This window comes from Symphalangus syndactylus, chromosome 1 (genome assembly GCF_028878055.3).
Source record: "Symphalangus syndactylus isolate Jambi chromosome 1, NHGRI_mSymSyn1-v2.1_pri, whole genome shotgun sequence".
In the NCBI taxonomy this organism is placed as follows: domain Eukaryota; kingdom Metazoa; phylum Chordata; class Mammalia; order Primates; family Hylobatidae; genus Symphalangus; species Symphalangus syndactylus.
The window spans coordinates 155937255-155951444 of record NC_072423.2 but is presented as its reverse complement, the minus strand read 5'-3'; the positions used below and the strand labels follow the sequence as shown (position 1 = coordinate 155951444).

The 14190-nt window shown below is 39.1% G+C and overlaps 1 protein-coding gene across 2 annotated transcripts in view; it reads right to left on the bottom strand.

Moving 5' to 3' along the window:
• Window positions 1-14190, bottom strand: part of CSMD1 (CUB and Sushi multiple domains 1) — a 2032824-nt gene that overhangs the window by 1142551 nt on the left and 876083 nt on the right. The window lies entirely within an intron of this gene.

Below are 14190 nucleotides of genomic sequence, written 5' to 3'. Positions count from 1 at the left end.
TGTGACTTGTTGGTTATTGCACAGGTTGAACAAGTTCTGTTCTGAATATTTTAACCACATAATTAACTCAAAGGCCCTTGTGCCTAAAATCTCCAGCCATAAATTACATGAGCCATATTGACTGTTTGCAGGTTTATATTAATAAGTAAACAGAAAATTTGAAGTTTCACATTATGTAAATATTTAAAGTGTAATTTACATATGTTTACATAATACTTTGCTAATTAAGGTAAAAAATCACATTTACGTAAAAAAAATTTATCCTATACAATTTAAATAAACCAGCTTTTCATTTCCATGAGGTAAATACAAATTTAGAAGAAAAATGAAAGTCAAATTTTATATTTAACATGATATTTAGAAAGCCAAATTGTTTAAAGCCAACAGAGGCATACAATTTTTAATGCAGTCCCCTTGGATCTGAATTAAGATACTGAATAGAAGTTACACAGATGTTATGTTACCTCATGATTCAAAGGAATATAGTGAAATTTTACATACTACGAGTTTTCTATTTTATATAAAACACCACATTGAAAAAAAGTGGCAGAATATCAGTATGCTTTTTCCCTATTTGAAAACTGAATTTAAGCCAACTATGATTAAAAGGAGAAAGTCAAGTGTTAAAAGGAAAGCAACAGAATGGCTGGGCTCAGAGGCTCACAACTGTAATCCCGGCACTTTGGGAGGCTGAGGTGGGCAGATAACCTGAGGTCAGGAGTTCAAGACCAGCCTGGCCAACAGGGTGAAACCCCCATCTCTACTAAAAAGACAAAAATTAGGTAGGTGTGATGGCCGGCGCCTGTAATCCCAGCAACTGGGGAGGCTGAGGCAGGAGAATCACTTGAACCCGGGAGGCAGAGGTCGCAGTGACCCCGGATCGCGCCATTACGCTCCAACCTGGGTGACAGAGTGAGACTCCATCTCAAATAAATAAATAAATAAATAAATAAATAAATAAATAAATAAATGGAAAAGAAACAGAAAAAAGATAAAGAAAATGAACAGAATGCACAAGGGACCTGGTGTGAAGGACAGTGTGGAAGTGACACTGTGTGGATGGAGGAAAACGGCTTCCCCATCAGAAGGTGCCTCTGTGTGTGGCGGGGGGAGGGGGGTGGCCAGGGGGGAACACAGCCGTGCACACGAATGTGGAGAGCACTCTTTGGAGACAAACCTGTGTGTGAGCCTGGCTGCACTACTGCCCTCGTAAGCTGGACAAGGTGACTATTTGTAAATCAGGGGTGATCTACTGGGGGAGGCGGTAGGGAACAAGGAGAACAATCAGCAGCTGACTGTAGTAACTCAGGCCAGAGCTGGCTGTGAGCTGGACTCACGGGTAACAGAGGAAAGAGTGGGTCATGTTTGGTTTTGAGAACTGTGTTGGCAAGGCAGGGCAGTAAGGTGCGTGGATTTGCTGTGGAAAGTGAGGTAGAGGGAGGTATCAAAGACGATGCCTGGATTAACACTGGAGCAACCATGCAGGGTGGAGGAATCTACTTTCAGATTAAATAGCTTCAATGAGAGATTCTTGTAGACACCCAGATGGAAATAATAATCGAGCACCGTGCTGTGCTTGTGTAGGTCAGAGGAGATATCTGTGTCTGGGGACACACAAGTGGAAGTAGCGACCACACTTCAGATGCATTTAAAGATGGAGAGGAAATGCTGGCTCCTAGAGAGAGTGTGCAGTGGGGATCCTCCTTCTCCATTAAGACAAAGGATGTAAGTGAGATGATGAGCTAACACTGCACATGGAGTCCTGGATAAACAGGGCTGCCAGGGAGCAAAAGCTTATCAGGGAAATAAAGGTGAAGCATAGGTGGTGATGTGTTTGGGGCATATTGTTGTGTATGTTAAAAGACAGATTGAAGAGGATACTGGAGAGACATGGGGAAGTCACTGAAGGTTTTGAACTGGGATTGGGGAGACAGTGAATAAAGTATTTAATAATACAGTGTTACACAGGTGGACTAGAAATGGAGAGACCATAGCAACAAAGATCTTGAGAAAGTCACATAAGTAGTTGAGCTCTGGGCTAACAAGAGCTTGGATTAATGTAACTGCAGAGGCAACACAATGACATGATGGATATGGAAAGAATTTGGGAGGAAGAGAGGTAGGATGTGCTGAGAAGTTGTTGGGGACGGATAGCCACAGTGAACACAAACTGGTTTGGTTACAACGTACTGCCTCTCCTTAACTCAGGCTGATCTTTCCTGTTCCCTAAGAGGTTCCTCTGAGGACATAAACGTGTAATTTTTAATATCAATTCTGTAATTTATTCATTTGTTTATTCATTTGTTTTTGCATTGGAACCTATTTAAAATTTTTGAAAGTATTGAAAGCTAAACTGTCAATGATAAGAGTAGTAAGTTTATACACACATTTTTGTTTCAGTTATTTAAATGTATCATTCCTAAAAAGATTCATGCCTAAAAGAAGGACAAAAATATTTCTTAATCAAAAACCCAAAGTGGTAAGAAACAGTAAATGATAATAATTCATGGGTATAATATGTGGTGTGTTTTGTTCTCATAACTACAGTGTTGTTTTATGTTATATGTTATCACAAGAGTATTGTTGAGCGTTTCCTCAAATACATCCAGGGTCCTAGATGTTCCATAATAGGTGAGGGCTGACTGACTCAGAGATCAGTTTTTCTCTTCAAAATGGAACCACAGAGATGAAACTCTTAATAATTATAATAATAATAGAAAGCAACTGACTCTCCCTGCTAGCTCTTGAAAGCAAGCAGGCCCTTGGGATTCCAGTGTGTTAGGATCACCACTTTTGTCTGCAGAGCAAACATCCCAGGAGTAGGACAGCTTGGATTTCCCTGTGGAGCTCCCAGAGATGGCCTCGTGGATGCCTATGGCTCTAATCCAGACATAGAGTGAAAACAGGAAGGAAAAATGCAAACCAGATGATCCCCACCTAAAAAGTAAGAATCTCTGAGGCAATCCCCATAGGCTCAAATTATAGGACAGCCAATGACTAAAAAAAACTGAGAATGTTAAATCCTTTCTTAAGGATTGATAATGAATGCCGCTCAAGGATAACTTTTCTTAAGTTTGTATTGTATAATCTGATCAATTAAAATTAAAGATATCTTAAAAATCTTTACTGAGATGTTTAGGTAAGAACATAAGCCAACCAACAGAGGCTTTCCAAAAGCATCACTCACTAATCCATAGGTATTCATCTGAGTAAATAATAACATTGTATGAGTTTTTTCCCTACAATGTAGAAGGCACTTGCGGAGTTGCACTCTGATGGTGTCTTCTGACCCATCATTCTTGACATATTTAATGGAGGTGTGTGTCTCAGGTGAAGGATTCCTGCAAAGCCAACTTGCAATTTTAAAGCTCTCAGTTGCCTCAGTTTTACACATAATTGCAGAGGAAACACCCCAAAAACAAAAGCCATTTAGATGTGTGAGCCAGTGAGTCAATTCAAAGGGATGGGCAGAGATAAAATCTTTGAAAATTATTTTTCTACCCCCATCTTTTCTAAATTAATTGATGCATCATTCATAAATGTGTGCTCTTTAATTACGTACTACAAAAAGAAGCACGGCTGTACCTTCCCTTCTCTGCGCTCTGAGCTGTAACGAGCTGTTCATTTCTTTCTGTCACGCTTACCGTTATATATGCTCAATAAGCAATTGCTGATTGAATGAATCAACTAGCTTGGAAGAAGATAAGTCCCTTTTGTAGTACACAGAACTGGAAATCAGAAAACTAGATTACAGCCTAAGCTCTGTCTTTTAAAATGGGTGATACTGAAACACTTATTTTAACTTGCCTCAGTTGACACCTTTATAAAACGAGTAAAAGAAGAATGCTTACCACACAGGGTGTTACAAGAATTAAACAGGCCACACAAGAACATTGTATAAATATATGCTAAACAAAGCAGCTTTCATTAAAGGGGGCTGTAATCATTTGTGCCAATTAAGAAAGATTTAGATTCCCTTTGAATGGCTTGTTGCCCCTGGTGTGTTCATATTCAAACCTCAAGACAGAAAGTCAGAGGACTACTCAGTGCCATATGATCCCAGTGACACCCAGATTGATGAGCTTACTTTGGAGATAAGCTATCTGCAACACAGGCATTCAAGTAAAAAACTTTAAAAGATGTTCTTGTTTAAGACAGTGAATTTTAGCCCTTGGAAGTGAGAAAGAACATTCAACATAAGGTTAATATTTGAAAAACAAATTCAATGTAGTTGTCAAATTGTGGGTAAGTATGAACATTAGTTTTAGCATGATTACAAATGCTGTGGGTGGGTTATGTTCGCCCTGTGTATTGTTTCAGACAATGTTCTATTACACTACTGTGTGACTACGTCTATCCGTGGGGCTTCACCAGCTGAAAATTTGGAAGAAAAAGAGCATAATATGAAGGTAAAGTTAATTTCTGTTTGAATATGATATGTTCTTATTTTTTAGAATCTGTGAATCAGATGGAAATGAACTCTGGAAAGAGTTATTCGCATGTGTTCATATAATTTTTGTCCGGGGGCACAGAATGCTCACTTAAAGTTCTTGTTAAAATAAAATATCTCAACAACAAAGGCCGAATGAAGATGATCTTTCACTAATCAGACTTCATATAAAACCCATGTAAATTAGAATAACATGTTTTGCAGCTTTAGAATAAAGCTAATTTCAACACAATTCCATACACATACTTTGAATAGAATCTAATAATGTTACAATAAATACAATGTGCTTCAGATGTAATGGCATCAGAACAAAATGCAAGTAATTTGGAGCAAGATCTTCATAAAGTATCACACTGACAAATAATGCATCCCATAATACTGTTGATCTTCACTATTTTTTTTCTACAAAATTTAGTTTTCCAAAATGGGTTTGTCATTTTTCTTCAGGGTCATGTTACATAAAATGTGCAACATGCATCACATACATACTATTCCATGTTGGAAGTTGTCTAGTTCCTGTGCTTCAGTTTTAGGCCAGTTAGCCAGCTGTGAAGTCAACCACAGAGAGCTGAGAAAGTGGACTCGGTCAGTGGATTCGGCCTGAAACACTGGGAACTCCACACCCTCTCTAAAGTTCAAATAAGTGAAGGTAGTGAAATACCCCATTTCTAGATATTGGTGGTTTTTAATTTTCCACTGTCTTATGGCAAATAAAGGTTCTCATCTCTGTAGTACCTACTCTAAGTTTCTTTCCATTCAGCAATATCTATCCCTTCCGCTGTCCTTCGTCAGACAGGGATAGAATTGCAGTCATTACTAATAAGAAGAGAACGTCATAAAAAGTTGCCTTTTCTCCTCCCCAAGGCTATGCCATAAATCTTGCTCACTCATTCATTTATTCCCATGCAGAATGCACTGAGGACCAACTGTGGATTAGAACCAGTATTAGAGACTGCAGTATAACAAAGAAAAAATGTTAAGACTGCTTTACAATTTTCAAAGACATAAGAATACAAACGAACTCTTAGACTCCAAACAACTCTTCATCTGAATTAAAAACACATATGGATGCATGTGACACATCTATTTTTTTCTTCTTCGTTCTAGATATTATTTTCATCTGTTTCTTTCTTTTTTTGTCAATCTCTGCTACCAGTGGATTCCTTCTTTCAGCCGCCAACCATGCATAAGTCTTATTTATCTGAACACACACACATACACACACACGCACACACACACACCATTTCTAATTTCTTCCCTCTTCAAGCATCTTTCTTTGTTCTGTTACTTTCATCACCTCTATCCTTATAATCTCTACCGATTACATGAAGGAGCTATACTCACTTCCTCCCATTTCCAACATCTGTTCAGTCATAAAACCTGGCAATCATGCCTCACCTCCTAAGGCTCACCTGAAGCTGCTTTCTAAAGCCTTGCAATGCAACCACTCAGTTCTAATTCACCATTCCTAAGCCTCCAGTAATCCTCTTCCACAGCGCTCCTTACAGCCTTCAATGTTGTTCACTACAGTTTGTGCCATTATGAGCACCTTTGCGAACAAATTTAAGTACAGTTTGATTAAGGCATGGCATATATCAAGCAATCAAACTGTTCTTCAAAACCATCCCCCAATCAAAAAAAAAAAAAAAAAAAAAAAAACCTCACTTTCTTGGATTCAGAATAAACCAATGCAGTCCCTTTATTTAAATACAAACAAAATGTCTCCTTTTCTTTTGGGACTTTACTTGCCTTCTCCCCTCCTTAAAAGTAGAACCTCTTCCTGAGTGAATCTCCCAGCCACTTCCCTTATGATAGTACTGGGAAGGCCACTTTAAATCCCTGACTGTCTCCACATCTTGCTCCCTTAGAACATGCTTCTTTTCTGTTTATTTAAGTTTTAGTTGTTCTGGGAACCAGTTCAGGCATGGAGACTTTTCTAACAAAAAACCAACAACAACAACAATAGTGAATAAAGATACTTTATTCAACAACAACAACAAATAGTGAATACTCATTTCTTTTACTTCCTAATACAGTTGTCTAAACTCATTGATTTATTTTCATTTTCTATGACTTACAGAAGAAGATATAATGTAATAACGTGAGCATGCACTTTAGAATTGGAGAAATCTGGGTTAATCCAGACTCCTACATGCTGGCTTTCTGAATCTAGGGCAATTACTTACTTTTCCCAATACCTTGTTTTTATGTGTGTAAAATGCGGCATGTATATATATATATATATATATATATACACACATAGTCTCTAGCATACAGATGGAAAACAGTAGGCATGCAGTTAATTGTCATAGTCTTCATCCTTTTTGTATCTTATTAGTATCTTTTACCAAATGAAACCTTTACCGAATGAATGCTTCATGGACTTCTAGATTCTGGCAGCATTCCTCCACCACCCATCTCCTTCCACCTTCCCTGTGCCTAGTCAGCCAACTACTCTGTGGCCTGTTCAAAGCAGCAGCAAATTCACTATCCTTCTGCCTCCAAATGTTGCATAACTTTTCTAAGCCTTAGTCTCATCAACTATAAAATGGATTAAAAATGGGTATCTTATAGAAGGGTGAAGGATCAAATCAAAGAATGTTTAAAGAGAGTAGCATCACCTGGCAAGTAGTAAGAGCTCAAAACATGCAGTTTCCATGGTGATGATGGGGATAAGTATGTCCCTCATTGTGATGATGGAAAGAGGGTGTTGGAATTGCCATTCACACTGGGAGACTCTTATTTTTTTCCTCATAAACTTCCACACTGCTCTTCTAAGGAGCGGCGGGGGGCTGCATAAATAAAGTCGTCGATCTTACCTTTAGAGTATGGTGCCAAAAAATAAAAAAGTTAAAAGCTAAACATGCATAAACTGTAAAAGCAAGAGCCTCAGAGACTTAAAAATATATGTTAGAAAGCCTCCATTTCTACAAGAAATAAACAACAGAAAGTGGTGTATATGAAGGTGGAAATGCTAAGAACCCAGAGTGTTGTCTGCAATCACTCCATCAGCACAATACTGAAATCTGAACAGCATAGTCCTAGAAATTCCCAATCCATGCAGCCTGTGATTGCAGAATGATGCAAAGGCAGATGATGCAAAGACGGCGCTGGGTTCAGAACTATGCATCTACCTGGTTAACCAGTGAATAGTCTTTTAAGGGACTTGGCAGGACGCTTAAGAGCCACTCTATACTGTCTATGGGTCCGTCCGTATACATCTATGTGCCTACATACATGTATGGATTCTTGGTTTTCCTTTTGTTTTTTTACTGTTTCTCCCCTGAGGTTAACTCATTGCAACACTTTGGTATTCTTCCAAACTCCCATGTTAAAGAGTTTCACTTGAACAGCTATGGAAGGAAAGACAGTGCAAATGGGCAGCCCTAACCAATACTGCAGTCCATCTGGGGCCCAGACAACGATCCCACTCAGGTTGGCGGGGCAGGTGAGTATTTTCATCAGCAGCACAGTTACCCCTCTGCTCTGACACTGGCAAGACAAAAGGCCTCCACGGTGCAGCCATCCTCAATCACCCTACAGTCACCAAATATGCAGACGACGAAACATATCTAAATATTGTGGATATGTACGGAGTTTCTTAATTTTATAAAAGTACGTTTTAAAATATTCCAACCCAAATATAGGAAGACATTCTGAAGTACCTTGGCTCATTTTAAAAGTCTTTCCAAATAGAATGTCGAATTTATGAAAGCGATGGGAACCAAATGAGTTATCAAACCACATTCCAGAGGAGAAAAGCAAACTGGGCCAGTGATAAGTAAAAGTTTTTGCTTAGGACAGCAAATGCTGGGTACAGAAGTCTGTGAGTTCAAAGTGAATGGAGAATTACTCGCTCTGCACATCTTCTGAATTGAATCTGAAAAATTCAAATTGCAATTGCCCATCGTCTTGTTCACAGCCACTATCTCTCCTAATAATGTACAGCATTTTCCCAGTGGACTTGCTGTTAGAGCTTCTAATAAAGAAAGGAGGACTCTTGAATCCCACGGTGCTGGGGGCTGGGGACCCCGCAACAGTTGAGGGATTACTGTTTCAGATATGCAGAAATCCCAAGTCAGTCTTCTGATATCGGCAAGTTTTACCTGTGCTGCACTAATTTCTGAAGTAATGCTCACTGAAACAAACAAGAAATATATAAAAACAAAAACAACCTCAAATCATGTAAATGACTTACTGGTTTTCTTTTTCTGTGTTAAATGATTTCTTCTCTCTTTTGCAATTTAGGACTAATGCTCCTTGCCCTTGTGTAATGTTTTGTTTTTAGATATGTTATACTTTACACATTATATGGAAGATCAGAGAAATCATGATCTTTGCCTTTTCTATTAATTTTAAACAAATATGTAGAATTTTTGCTTTGTTTTTCCTTACAAGAGAAACTTGACATTGGTAACTTCATAAGGTTAATGCCTCTGGAGAATATTCTCCCTGATTCTGTCATAATACATTTAAGAAAGTCCTTGGTCAGTTTCAGGCAGATATCAAATCTGTCACTTGAGGGGCAGAATTCTTTGAAAACTCAGCGACAATGCAGAGGCTTATGGTCACTGAAATGTCAGCTTATCACAGTAGGCTGACTCCTAGGCCTGAAATAATTCAATCTAATGTAACTTGTGTCTACTCAAATGCCTCCTGTTCTTGGCCTTTTAAATGTTTTTTTGCTATAAAACTTTAAATACTCCAATATTCAGGACATTTCCTGATGATGTTCTGCTAAAATGTATCTAAAAGATTTTAGACAAGATATTGGAAGCAGATATTTTTGAATTTATTTAGTCCAGGACAAAAAAAGGAAGATGATTTTTCTCCTTCAGCAGTTCTGTGCAGCCCTCACTCATATCCCGGCTGATATCAGGAAGGAATCTATCCTGGGAACCAGTGCCCTTACCTCTGCAGTCCGAAGGTTACAGCAAACTGCTGAGTGCTGGAATCACACATTTACTTTAAAAATAAGTGACAAATTCCCTGACAACTTTAGCACGTGTAGAGTCAGCAAATAAAAATATTTGTATTCTAAACTTTTTACTCTTTGACATTGTCAGTTAACTCAGCAGGTCAGAGAATTATGTTACGTGGTTGTGCCCTTGGTTTTGAGCTCCAGACAGGCCTATAAAGTGGATTCTATCTCTGAACACGAGTTCACAGTTATTTTGCAGAGTAGCCACAACTGTGAGCCAGTCAGCACAAAACCACTAACAGCAACATTTTCTAACAAAAATGTAAACATATATAATTATATACATATAAATCTATATTGATGATCAGTGTATATATATATATACATTATATATATATCATACTGATCGTATGATGTGTGTGTGCATATACACACACTGATCATCAATATTTTCAAGAGTAGAAAAAAGTTGGTTTTGAATTCCAGATCTCCAGTGATTTTCAGGGAACCACTGGCCAAATTCTTTACTTTTTCTAAACCTTGGCTTTTTTTCTCTGTTAAAAAACGGTATCATAACATCTGCATGATTATTTTAAAAAGGGTTTTACATATATAAAAATAAATATATAAATATATAAATATAAATATATACACACACACGTAAAACTGACTGCATCAGAGTGTGATACATTGGATACAAAAAACGTTTGATTCATATTCAGATATTTTCATTTAAATACTTGTGTAGGCTTGAGGATCTTTAAATCTCATTAGGTATCTGATAGACCACATTTTTACATGATTATAAACTGCAGTGAATGCTTAAAACCCATGATAAGAGTTCCTTTATCCCAGACTTGATGGTAGTAAAAGCCGAGACTTCTTATACTACAAAAGTTACCTGCTTCAAAACAGAATGACAGAAAGGGTAAATTCCACGACAGCCTCTTCATAAATTTTAGGTCTAACTCCCTGGTAGCATTGTCTGGTGCTGTATCTCTTGCAGTTACTATTTGTTCTCTCCAGGTTCCCAGGGCCAAACAGCTTTGGGCCTGTGTTGCAACATTCACTCCTCAAAGGCTGTGCTGCAGACGCGTGAGCACCTGATATGCTAGGAGTGCCCCAGCTCCACACCCGCACAGGCCTGTCCCTGCCCCAGCCTGGCCCTGCTGGGCATTGCTCAACTACGCAACAGGTCCTCCCTCCAGACACACAAATGATCAAGATTGACCTGCCCCACAGAAGCAGAGTTCATTCAGTCCCTCAACTGCAGCAGTTACTGTCCTTGATTTTCACTGGAATTTAGTTCATCCTCTAGGGTCATAGTAGCTGTGAATGTACGTGAGTGCAGATACACAGAGATATAGATACATAAAGACTTATCTCACTCCATCTTTTGAGTTCTAAGCACCCATGTGCAAGGATTGGTGTTCTCCACGTGAGTGCTTAGAACACAAAAGGCATTAAGACTGCACAGTGTGAAAAAATGCACAGGGTAGTACTACACACACACATGTGCACACATGCACACGCACACACACATACGCACACGCATGCACACACCCACACAGGATATGCGAATTGCATGTATTTGACTCTATTCAATTTTCTCGCTTTCATGGATTGAGGCCCCACCCTCCCACACCCTAAATTTGCAACTTTCCAAAGCCACTTTTCTGTTAAACTCTGAATAAATGAATTAATCATTGCATGAGAACAGTCTGAATTAGAGTGTCTGGAGTTAGGCTGGTTTGTCATATATGGGAAAGAGCTGAGCCACAGACTAGTAAAGCAGCACATTTCCAGGCGGTTTCACACAACAGCTTGCAACAGTCCCAAGAGGAAGTAGGTCAGAGCCCAGGGAAAAGCACAATCCCGCTTTCCCTTTTCAAGGAACTGTTGGCTATTTGCTGACCTTTACCAAGAGTGTCTTTAAAAGTTTCCTTGAGATCAAAGCTTCTGAGTGCTTAGCCTTACATTTTTAGGTATTACTTTTTCTTTTGTATCCATTAAGATCAATCCCACTGTGAGTGAGAATTATAGAACAGTAGTTTAAACATGTTTGCTCATAGCCGCTGCCAATTCCATCATAATAGAACACTTTCACATTAAAAAAAAAGCAATTCAATTAAAAACTACATTACAGAAATGCTAAGGGCCTAATTCCAACTAAAGATGGCAATGAAATTTAAAGTAAAGACAGCAAGTGAGTGTTTTAGTGTGTTCTTAGCTCCCTAGATGTAATACACAATCACTAATAATGTACAGCTGAAAATTAGATATCCACTGCGTGGGCGCCATACATCCTAAGATTATGCCAAGGGCAGAAAAAGCTCACATCATGTCAAAGGAAACCCTAAGTATTGATCAATGGCCGTATTCAATTGTAAGATAGAATTTTCATTTTAACTTCATTTCATTGCTTTAGTGATCTTAATCTGATAACACTTTTGAAATGCTTTTTTAAGTTTATATGTACGTTAGACATAGAACTATGAATAAGAAGATGTTTAAAGAAAAGTATTTTTAGGAAAGAGCATGGACATTGGTTAAACTCATTAATGATATATTCATTCGTTAAATAAATATCTATTGAGTAAACTGTATACCAGAGATGGTTCTAGGCCTCATTAAGCTTATTTTCTACTGGACGCAGACAATTAAAAACTATGATAAATAAGCAAATTCATTGTGTATTAGTAGGTGATGAGGGCTATAGGAGAAGAAGGAACAGGGAAAGAAAAGGGGATTGGAGTAGCAGGTGGAACGTGGTTTCTGATCCCATTAGTAGGTTTACCTGTCATATTAGCCTAGGCTGGGCTACCCCATGGCAAGATCAACCTACAGCTTTCTGGATCGTAGTAAACATAAGCTTATTTCTCACTCAAGAGGCTTCTCTAAAGTGTTGACAAGTGTCCATTCCACTGAGTTACTTGGCACCCTTTCTGCTGAGGCCATGACCTTCTGAGCTTCCCAGGATACCAGAACAGACAGGAAACAGCTCGGCTCTGTGCTGGCCCCTGCAGGCTTCAGCCCAAGGTTCAGTTCGTCCTGAATACCTGACCTGAATTAGCCACAAGCCCCAGCTTCACCACAGGAAAATGTAGAGCAGGAGATTGCATCTTCGGGTGTGCCACCATCTCCACTGCATCAAGGTAGGCCAGATTTTAGGGGTGCCAGGCAGGAGGAAGAGCTATACACAGTCTCTGAGGCAGGACAGCCCTTGTGGGTGGAGGAAAAGTGACCATCGATTTATTACATGTGTCTCTGGTGAGGAGAGACCACCGCCTGTGCCTGATGGACACCCGGAGATCTGTGAGAGGAATTCAGCTTTGGGGCAGGGAGTGATCTATAAACTTCAGAGAAGGATAAACACAAGTATTAATGTATGTGTTTCTGCGGTGGGAAAATACGTTAGAACTTCCCTCAAATTCTAAAAGGAAGTATCCATGACACCTATATTTTTAAAATTAAAATAAAGCATTCAATTACAATGCTGTATAACTGATCTGGTAAATATTATACAACTAATTTCCATATCAAATGCTGCAGAATTTCACACACCAAACTCTCGGCTTTCATCCTCTCTGCACTGCTCGAGTACTCCTGTTCAAAAGAAACAGAATGACAGCCTCCTAAGACATTTTAAACTTGAGAGGCCACATTAAAAAACTAAAGATGTGAGTTAATAATTAAAGGTGAATTAATTTTACAAATATATTTTATTCACCAAAATATATCCAAAATGTGATGTTGATAGCTATTCACTATAAAAATAAGAAAATATTTTCTTTATTTCAAACCAAGTCTTTAAGACCCTATGTGCATTTTAAACACACAGCTCATCTCAAGTTCAGCAACAGATCCCGCACAGCTAGTGATCAGCGGCCGCAGTGGCTGAGGGCGATGGTCTGGGAGAGCTCAGCTCTACACCAGCACACACTGGTGCGTGTCAGAGAGAACAGGAAACCTGTCCTGCATTTCTTCTACTCAATCATCGTTAATATTTAAAAACAAATGAATGGGCTTATTTAAAACCAAAACGCATTGTGGTTCTCGGTTTCACAGGGAGAAGCTCTAGGTGAGACACTCAGCAGATGGGCTGTAGACAACACGAACAGGAGTGAAAATTTTATGAGAGCTGCCACATATCACGCAGCACATCTCCAAGCAGGCATCCATGTCAATGACAACATGAACAAGGTGACGATGACGACAGAAATGAGGACTAACAACCAAGCATAGCACTGGTTGTACTACACACAGTCCCAGTCAACTTCAGAAAGCAAATGCAACAAAAACGCTGAAAAACACATGCACTACTACAGAGCTAGAAGTAGCTGGCGGCAGAATGGAAACCCAGTTCCAGCTGATTCAAAGTGCTTGCCATTTCAACATGCTGCACTGCCTCATTTAGAACTTCCGGAAATAGAGAGGATTTCCATTCAGGAGTAAAGCTCCTTACAAAGCCACCTGTAGAGGATAAAGTCCTCTCTATACAAAAGTCGCTTGCTCCACAGCAGAAAATGCCTTGATACACATCACATTGGTATGGATTTGTTTAAGGCACTGGATAATGATTACAAGTGAAACGGGTATTTCAAACACCGAAGAATTCCATGTGTACTGCACTGATTGATATCTGGGCTAATTTTAAAGCTACAAAGTAGCACCTGCTGGCTTCTAATTATAAGCAACCATTTTGTGAATAGCTGGGAGTAGGAGAGACTCAAACTGCATGTACAATGAGCACCACTGAAAGCTCACTGGAAGCACAATCCATCATCTGTGTCCAACATGACAGGGAACCGGGCAGCGC